This window comes from Curcuma longa, chromosome 6, assembly GCF_044706935.1.
Source record: "Curcuma longa cultivar G26 ecotype Majalengka, Jawa Barat chromosome 6, ITB_CL_G26_1.1, whole genome shotgun sequence".
NCBI classification, from domain to species: domain Eukaryota; kingdom Viridiplantae; phylum Streptophyta; class Magnoliopsida; order Zingiberales; family Zingiberaceae; genus Curcuma; species Curcuma longa.
The window spans coordinates 297,369-306,435 of record NC_133866.1 but is presented as its reverse complement, the minus strand read 5'-3'; the positions used below and the strand labels follow the sequence as shown (position 1 = coordinate 306,435).

Below are 9,067 nucleotides of genomic sequence, written 5' to 3'. Positions count from 1 at the left end.
ACAATCGATTGGAAAGAAATGGAGGAATTGGAAAAGTACACTCAAGACAAAGTATTTTGATTCCAAATTATCTTTGGATGAGAACCTTAGAAACATTCCAAATAGAGTGAATGAAGCACATTGGAATGCCCTTGTGAAGCATTGGCTATCTAAAAAAGGGATAGTATGTTGTTTTCTCCTATCAGTTATGATTCTGATAAAGTTTGAAGCTTATGCATGGTTATATATGTTGTAGGAGGATAGTGAGAAAAATAAACAAAGTCGAAGTCATCAATCATATACGCATCACACAGGTCAAAGAGGCTTGACCTACATGGCTGGGTCTTTTGTGTTTCTGGTGTCACCAGGTTCCATAAAAGTATTCCATTAGATGGAATAATCATTTCCATAATAGTATATTTGGTCGAATACTGCAATCCTATAAATATTTTGTTTTATCCTATAAATTGATGAAATTGCATTCCATCAATTTCAGTTCTGTTTCAGCTCTGTTTATGATTGTTTTGTAATAAGTTTTTATTTCAGGTTGGTATGGATGTTGTTCTTCTGAGTATAACAAATCCTTCTCAAAAAGTTGCGTTGGGAAAAGTATATAGTGTGGATCCATTAACTAAAGTTGGAGACGAAGAATTAGGTCCAAATTGGTGTGAAGTAAATGTTCAGATTCCTATAGTCTGGGAAGAACGACTAATAAGGTCTTATGGATCATTCAAGATCATGGGAGATGCTACTGGTGCTTCAATCGCTTGGCCTCTATCTTTGGTATTATTATTAATATTTGTTCTTTTATTGAATTCTTTTTATTTAGTTTAAATATTATATTTAATCATTTCATTTTTTGTTGCAGCTTCTAGTAAACCATGGTGAAAATCACTTTTGAAGAAGCTGTGTTGGTATTCTTGCACTTCCACTTCGCCTCACATTTTGAACAAATGTATTAGATGGATGATAGTTTTTGCTAGTATGAATTGTCACAATTCGAACAAATGTATTAGATGGATGATAGTTTTTGCTAGATGGATGATAGTTCTTGCACTTCCACTTTGCCTGATTGTGAATACTACACGATCAAGATAATTTTGGATAGACTACAATCCCTCATTGTGATTGTAAAGGAATTATCTGTGAAATTGCATGTGCATGTCTGCTATGTGAAATTACATAATTCTTATTCGAGTCGATATAGTTACGTTTATCATGCCTCAACATATAGCAGATGAGACACTTTTTCATGTCTTAAAATGAAATTTAAAAGGCATAATAAAACGTCTCAACGTATAGCAGATGAGGCACTTTTTTGTGCATCAAAAGATAATTTAAGAGGCATAATAAAATACCTCAACATATGATAGATGAGGCACATTTTTGTGCCTCAAAAGAAAATTTTAAGAGGCATAATAAAACGCTTCAACATATGATAGATGAGGCACTGTTTTATGCTTCAAAATGTAATTTAAGAGGCATAATAAAACGCCTCAACATATGATAGATGAGGCACTGTTTTATGCCTCAAAATGTAGTTTAAAAGGCACAATAAATTGCGTCAATATATGGCAGGTGAGACACTGTTTTATGCCTCAAAATGTAATTTAAGAGGTACAATAAATTGCCTCAATATATGGCAGGTGAGGCATTGTTTAGTGCCTTAAAATGAAATTTATGAGGCAAAATAAAACGTCTCAACATATATCAGATGAGGCACTTTTGGATGCCTTAAAATGAACTTTAAAAGGCACAATACAATACCTCAACATATAGCAGATGAGGCATTTTTTCGTGCCTCAAAAATAACATTTAGTAACGCCTCAACAAATATATGTTGGGGCACTAGTATTTGTTGTGACACCCGCTTGTACGACGTTTTGTCCTAATGCCTCAACAAATCAAAGTGTCACAACATAAATCTATTGAGGCACTTTTTGAGCGCCCCAACATATAATTTTTGTTGTAGTGAATATAAGCAATGAGTAGCATCTAGCAATGCATCATTGCTACCCAAGTGACAAGAATGCCGAGATCCGACATAACCTTCGTGACTACGATAATGTATGACAATGTCCTTCTATCTTCAATATCTAGATTGATCAATAAGTCATAGATTGTGTCATCCTCTTATCAATCTTTGTGTTTCTTGATCCCCAAGTAGACTCACTCAAGCAAATGAGCTCAATATCTCATATTGACTAATTTGAACATGACCATGCATTTCGTGGTCCTACTCTATCAAGAGGCCTCAAGATATCACTCCAGTCATATTAGAGGGATGCATCTCATCTACATCGCTCACATCCCTCCGCATAATTTATTACATACCCAGTGATCGCCTTTATAATCCACCCTGTTACGGATGATGTTTGATAACACCAAAGTACATAACTCCTTATTTAGGCAACCATAGTGACTTCAGGTCTAAGGACTATTCATACTAATAGTTACATGAGAAAGTTTATAACACTCATATAACGATCCATGAAATTTTCTTATGGCATGTCAATTCAGTATATATTCTCTAATGTATACCCATGTGTCAACTCGATGTACCATATCCATGACCTATGAGATCAAGTCATCCAGTTGACCTATATGCTAGTCTCAAAGCATTAATATCGTCCATGAATATTAATGCTTGATTAGGAATGATTAAGAATAGTGTTCTCTACATCATCTCACTATCGACTCAAATAATCGTTATGATGTAGATTAGAACTAGCTACTCAAGGACATTATTATAGTTAGTTATTTGACACAAACATAAAATAAGTATAAAAATAAAAAATCTTGCCTTTATTAATAATAGAAAATGATACAAAAATTTCTAGTCAATCATCACATAATTGGCTCTAGGGCTACTACTAACAACCCTAGCTAAGCCGCTCTGACACTCAAGTCAGGCAGTCGCCTAGAGATGGTGAAGAAGCCTAGGAAAGGAGAAGGAAGTATTTTTGCGTCTTCTAGCGTACTTGCACTGGTGAAAGGAGGGGCTATTATCTAGGGATACCAGGGAAGAAGAGGTTCCATCTTTGATAAAGGGAATGTAACATTAGTGGAAATATCCTATCAGAGGTAAGGAGAATATCTTATCGCCGTTGTCGTAATGAAGGGTCTTATTGCCCATGCCTGGTACGACATCAGACCTTATCGTCATAAATTATACTACCTCAATGGGGTAAACAAACTACACCAAATATTATATCATTGCATGTGCCTTTCTGATGGCGGTCTGAAGATGAATGATGGAGTGACGGGAGTAGAGTCAATCGAACACTAAGTAGACACTAGGCGGGTGGAGCTCAGCCAGCAAAGAGAGTCCAGGCCAAGGCTGCCTGAGACTTGGTGTCACGTCCTGAGAGACGGCCGTCCGAAAAATTTCGACAGCATCTCTCCTGTAACAATTCAGCATTCTTGAATACATGAGGCTCACACGTCCAATCGTATAAATTGAAGAACATTATAACAAAACAATGTTAAACTCTACAAGTCTACAAAACTAGAAACAACACAGCAGAATCATCACAAAATCCAAATCCACACAACTCGAACATAAGTGCAAACTACAGACACTCAAATAAATTCGAAACCAACAATCCAATAGTCCAACAAAAATATACGACATAACTCAATAGAATACTCCTGCTGTGAGATGACGGGGCAGACTGCAGACCTCCAAGCTTCAAACAACGTCCTTATCTGTTACCTGGGAAGAAGAAAAGAAAAACTCCAGGGTCTGGGTGGTGAGTATACAATACTCAGTGAATACTAGAATAGAAGTGCACAACACAACAACATATATATATATATATATATATATATATATATATATATATATATACGAAATTGATCAGCCGCGCACCGTCCCTACGCGATCCCGTCCGCACCTTCTCCTACCCACGCCCACTGCCGCCGCGATTTCATCGCCGTCCAGCCATCTCCGGCCGCCGGACCAAGCCCGATCGACGCGCCACTCGTCGGCGCGTCGATCGGGCCTGGTCCGGCGGCCGGAGATGGCCGGACGGCGACGAATTTGGCCGGAAACGGCGCCAGTCACTGTGGTCTCGGTTTCCGGCCAAATTCGCCGCCGTCCGGCCGTCTCCGGCCGCCAGACCGACGCCGATCGACGCGCCGGCCAGTGGCGCGTCGATTGGGTCTGGTTCGGCGGCCGGAGATGGCCGGACGGCGATGAAATCGCGGCGGCAGTGGGCGTGGGTGGGAGAGCGGCGGTTTCCGGCCGATTTCGCCGTCGTCCGGTCACCGGAAGCCGCCGGACCGATGCCGGTCGACGCGCCGGCGAGTGGCGCGTCGATCGGGGTCGGTCCGACGGTCGGAGGTGGCCGGACGGCGAAACGGGAGCGGCGACAGTGGGCGTGGGTCGGTGGTGCGCACGGGTGTCGCGCAGGAGATCAGTACTCTATATATATATATATGTTGGCGATCTGGATCTCCGTCCTGCGATCCGGATTCTATCCGCTCCGAAGAACATAGAACCCCGCAGAACAAAAAAAATTTAATCCCGCCTTGGATTGATTGACAAAGTCTATTAGGAAGACCAGATCAATCGATCATTTAGGATCGCCGATTCCTAAATTATTGTCTACGGTTTATTTAACTAATTCTAGTAAATTAAAACTGCGGAATAAATAAAATTTACCAGAACCTTTTGTCGACCTCGCTGTCTTCCGTTGTATTCCTGTCTTCTTCCTGAACGTTGGGTGGACAACGATCCTCCAGGAACTAAGGAACTGCAACCTCCGATGAAGCTTTGGATCTCCTTTCTTCTTCTTGCTGTAACTTGGCCTCTTCTTGTCTCCTAGCTTGGATCCGGCCACCACACCTTGGGGATGTTCGGCCACCACAAAAGAGAAAGGAAGAAGGGGCAGTGGAAGAAGAGAAAAACAAAAGGAGAAGGAAGAAGAAGGGTGGGCGGCGGCTAGGGTGAGGGAAGAGGGTTTCGGCCACCTCTTCTCCTCTTCCTCTTGAATGCTTGTGCCGCCCACCCCTTTGCCCACTTATATAGCCTCTAGTCCAAGACCAAACACCCTTTTCTTAGCCATTAAGAAATAATTTTAATTTGAATTAATTCCATGAATTATTTCTAAATTATAAAAACTTCTTAAATCTAGGCCCTTAGATTAGCTTGCTTGGTTTCTAGCCGTTAGATCTTTTTGAAAATAACAAAAATAATTATTTCCAACTTTATCTATATTGGCCGGCCATTATTAGAATTATTTTCATGAATTAATTCTATTAAAAGAGAAATAAACTTAAACCGAAGAGATCTTGCAACTTAATCTCATCTAACGGTTACGTTATAATCTCCTTTAATATAACTTGATCTCTACGATCCAATGGCCATGATGGACTTGCTTGGGCGTGTGGTTCAAATGAACCATGTCTGGTTCACCTCGTGAACCGGTTCTTCCTTCTAAAGAGAATTAAAACCAAACCGGATAGATCTCGTCCATCGGAGACAACTTAATCTCATCCAACGGTTCTAGTCTATTCTCTTTTATTCCTTTTTATTTATTTCGATCTAATGGATGCAACTTGATCTAATCCCACGGATACAAGTTGATCTCATCCATTAACTCATCCTACGGTCGAGAACTAATCTCATCCAACGGTCGAGATTCAATCTCATCCGACGGTTGAGAACTAATCTCATCCGATTAATTGCATCCTTTTGATGATGACTTTAGGCTACAGCGGGGACCTCGAGGAGGTATTGGATCTGGCCTTCTGATGGGTTTCGGATCCCGTATTCAACCCCGAATACACACCTACATCCATCAACAACGATCCATTCCACTAGAGGATCATTGTTGCACTACCAATCCAATCCCCAAATTACATTTTGGGTTCCTTCTTATTATATTATGCATTGCTCCCCGTGTTTAAGATATCGTATGTCCGTCAATTATCTGAGTTTACTGACAACTCAATAATCGACATCTAAGACCTTGAATAGTACCACTCAACCTTATTGTTAGCCGGACCAAAGTCCACTTGCAAGATTTGACTTGACAATCCTTATGAGCTCTCCAAGGGGACATCATCAGTCCTACTGGGACACGGATTCCTTCTATAATTAATGGCACACCGTATAGATAGCAACATCACCCAACTTACCGGGAATAATTGATCTGACGGAAAGATCTCACCCTTTGGTAAGTCAAAGCAATAATTACTACCTATAGATGCCCATTTATTACATTGGGATTAAGAGTGCATAATCTATAATAACAGAGGTCTTGTTCAATTTGTGAGTCAGAGTAAATTGAACAACCTCAATGGTCCTACTCAATACACACAAAGTGCACTAGTGCAATTCTACAGTCAAGACAGACAGTAACCGAATTACACTACAACCATTCCCAATGGGTTGTCCAACGCCATCTTGGTTGTGAGCCTTAGTTTATAATTCACAAGGGACTGATAATCATGGTCTTCTGTGTCTCACAGACACCAAGTTATCTACAATGTGGATTAAGAGGACTTTATTGCAAAATTACCTATTGCAATCATTTGACCAAAACATGATTTCTTTATTTCATAAATGTTTATACGAAAGACCTAGTCTTTTCAGTATACTTCCTAACAATATATATATAATGAAACAACAGGATAACATATAGTACCATGAACAAGGTCAACTAACAGGTAACATACAATACGAATACAATCTTATAACAATAAGTGCAACAACCACAATCATGTAACAACAAGTGCAACAACCACAATCATATGTAACAACAAGTGCAACAACTATCAATGCAGTACACAACCACCAACAAATGCATGTGCATATGATATGCATGGCCACTATCTGCACTCGCCACCCCTAGACACCCACATAGTGCAGTGAACTGGGAAGCACGACAGGAAAACTACACACGCTCCAACAACAAACCACTACTAATTAAGTGGAGAGCGGGCAGAATATCATAGGAGAGCTATCTAGTTAGTCCTGGTTGCACCCAACTTAGTGCAACAATTGCTCTTAATCTTGTTCCACTATCATACAGCGTTAAGTGAGACCAACAACAACAACAATGATCAACACACCTACTTCTATCATGTATATGTCAAGATGCTCAATTCAACATGTTAGGCCTATATCTAATCAAGCATAATCAACATCAACTAGATCAAGTCATCATTCACAGGTCAACAGTAAAAATGCAACTGTATGGGAGCAAGCAAAAGATCATATCAAGATCAATCAACGAAGATAGCAAGGATAACAGCAAGCTAAATAACAATGGAAATTAATCATGCACTACAAATAGAATCCTGTGTTGACCAAGCACAAGAGTACCCACTTGGTATGATAAATACCGATACAAGAACCCTTAGAAAATACTCCTCGTATGTAACAGGATCAACAATCAAGGTCCTGCAATTATAATAACAACACCCACTAAGTACAGTAATATATTAAATTTTATAGCAATATAAACCTCCTACACAATTCCACACCTAGCCTCAACTGGATTTAACCTAAACCCATAAAATCCCTCAACAACTCGAAATAAACCCTAATCAACCAATCAATCCAATCTGACCGATTCAACATACCAAACAGATTGGGACCGATCATCCCAATAGATCAATTCCAATCCCATCAAAACTCAATAGCAACCAACTTAACCTAATCAAGTCACAACTAATTACATACATACAATTAACTCATGATAATTAAACTCAACCAATTTTAAAGCTAATCCTAATCTCATCATGCTAATTAAATGCCAAAACCAACAGCCAAAACCAATTCTAATCGATTCCATCTACTGTTCTATCACAACAATAAAAATCTAAGGCTCAGAGCCTTACCTCAGATCCTCCCTAAATCACGACAAGTTTCAGTTCTTCTCGCTGCTGAATCCTAACAGAACAACAAAAATCCCAACATAAATTGATCAAATCCAACAATCACAAACAACCCAATCAAATAGCAAGACACAGTCCATTTGCTCACCGACGAAGGAAACCTGGCCGGCGACGTGCTTGCAGGGAAAGGTGTACAATCAGGGACTAATGCTGCTTTCCGGAGGTGGTCGGGCAGCGCAGCGATGGCCTCCTTCTTTAGCTTCAAGAACGCAGTCTCTACCACTTACTTGGCTTAGTTCTTTCGCATTAAGTATCGACTGTACTCCTTGGCAAGCCGGTGGCCATCTTCGAAGGTTAGCTCGTACTTGGGGATGGCCTCTTTGTTGACAAGGCCAAGAGTAATATAATCGAGGCTAGGAGTGCCCATGATGACCGGCTCCTCTTCGACAGCAGCCTTTGCCGGACTTGGCAGCGACCTTAGCCTGATCGATCTCGCGCTAACGGTCCTTGGAAATGAGGCCGAGCTTCTCGCGCTCAACTTCACGGCGGCGCTCCTTGGCAGTGAGATAGCGGACAGGGGTGGGCACGTTGAGGCAGGCCTCTATCATGCGCTTGACGCGCTGCTCAGCTTCTTTGCTGGAGCGACCGTCGCTGGGGGCATCACCAGGGAGGGCACCCGCCTAGGCACTCACCTTCTTGATTCGGATGGTGGAGCGTTTAAGCGGCTGGCCAGTCTTGATCTTAGCATTGCCCTTGGCGGTGTCGCTGACGAGGGATCGCTGGAGGAACTGGTGATTCTGCGAGGAAATGAGGAATTTGAGGGAGGAAGAGATCACTCGCGAGACAGGCAACATGCTCTCTTGCTCGATTCTGGCAGTTGAAGTTTCAAGCTAAACCGCTGGTGAAGAGGAAAGCACTAGGGATCTATGGTGCCAGTGAAGAGGTAGAGGCAGCGCTCGTAAGACACCGGTAAGATCGCGATTCCCCTTTTATAATGAGGAGCTACAGTAACCCTAACCTCATGTAGCTGTCGATAAATCAAAACCAAACCCAAAAACCTAATTCATGTTGAACCGGACCGGGTTCGGTTCAGATCTCTCCTGCAGCAAACTGGATTTGATCTTAGTTTGCTTAGTTCATTAACCAAACGACCTTTGATTTGAACTAAATCAATTTTATTTATTTCATCTTCCCAAGATAAAGTTCTCATCACATCCATTCTGACAAAATCTCTTCCATC

At 41.1% G+C, this 9,067-nt stretch overlaps 1 pseudogene; it reads right to left on the bottom strand.

Moving 5' to 3' along the window:
- Positions 1–7,212: 7,212 nt before the first annotated feature.
- Positions 7,213–8,681, bottom strand: LOC141831055 (uncharacterized; annotated as a pseudogene).
- Positions 8,682–9,067: the final 386 nt, after the last annotated feature.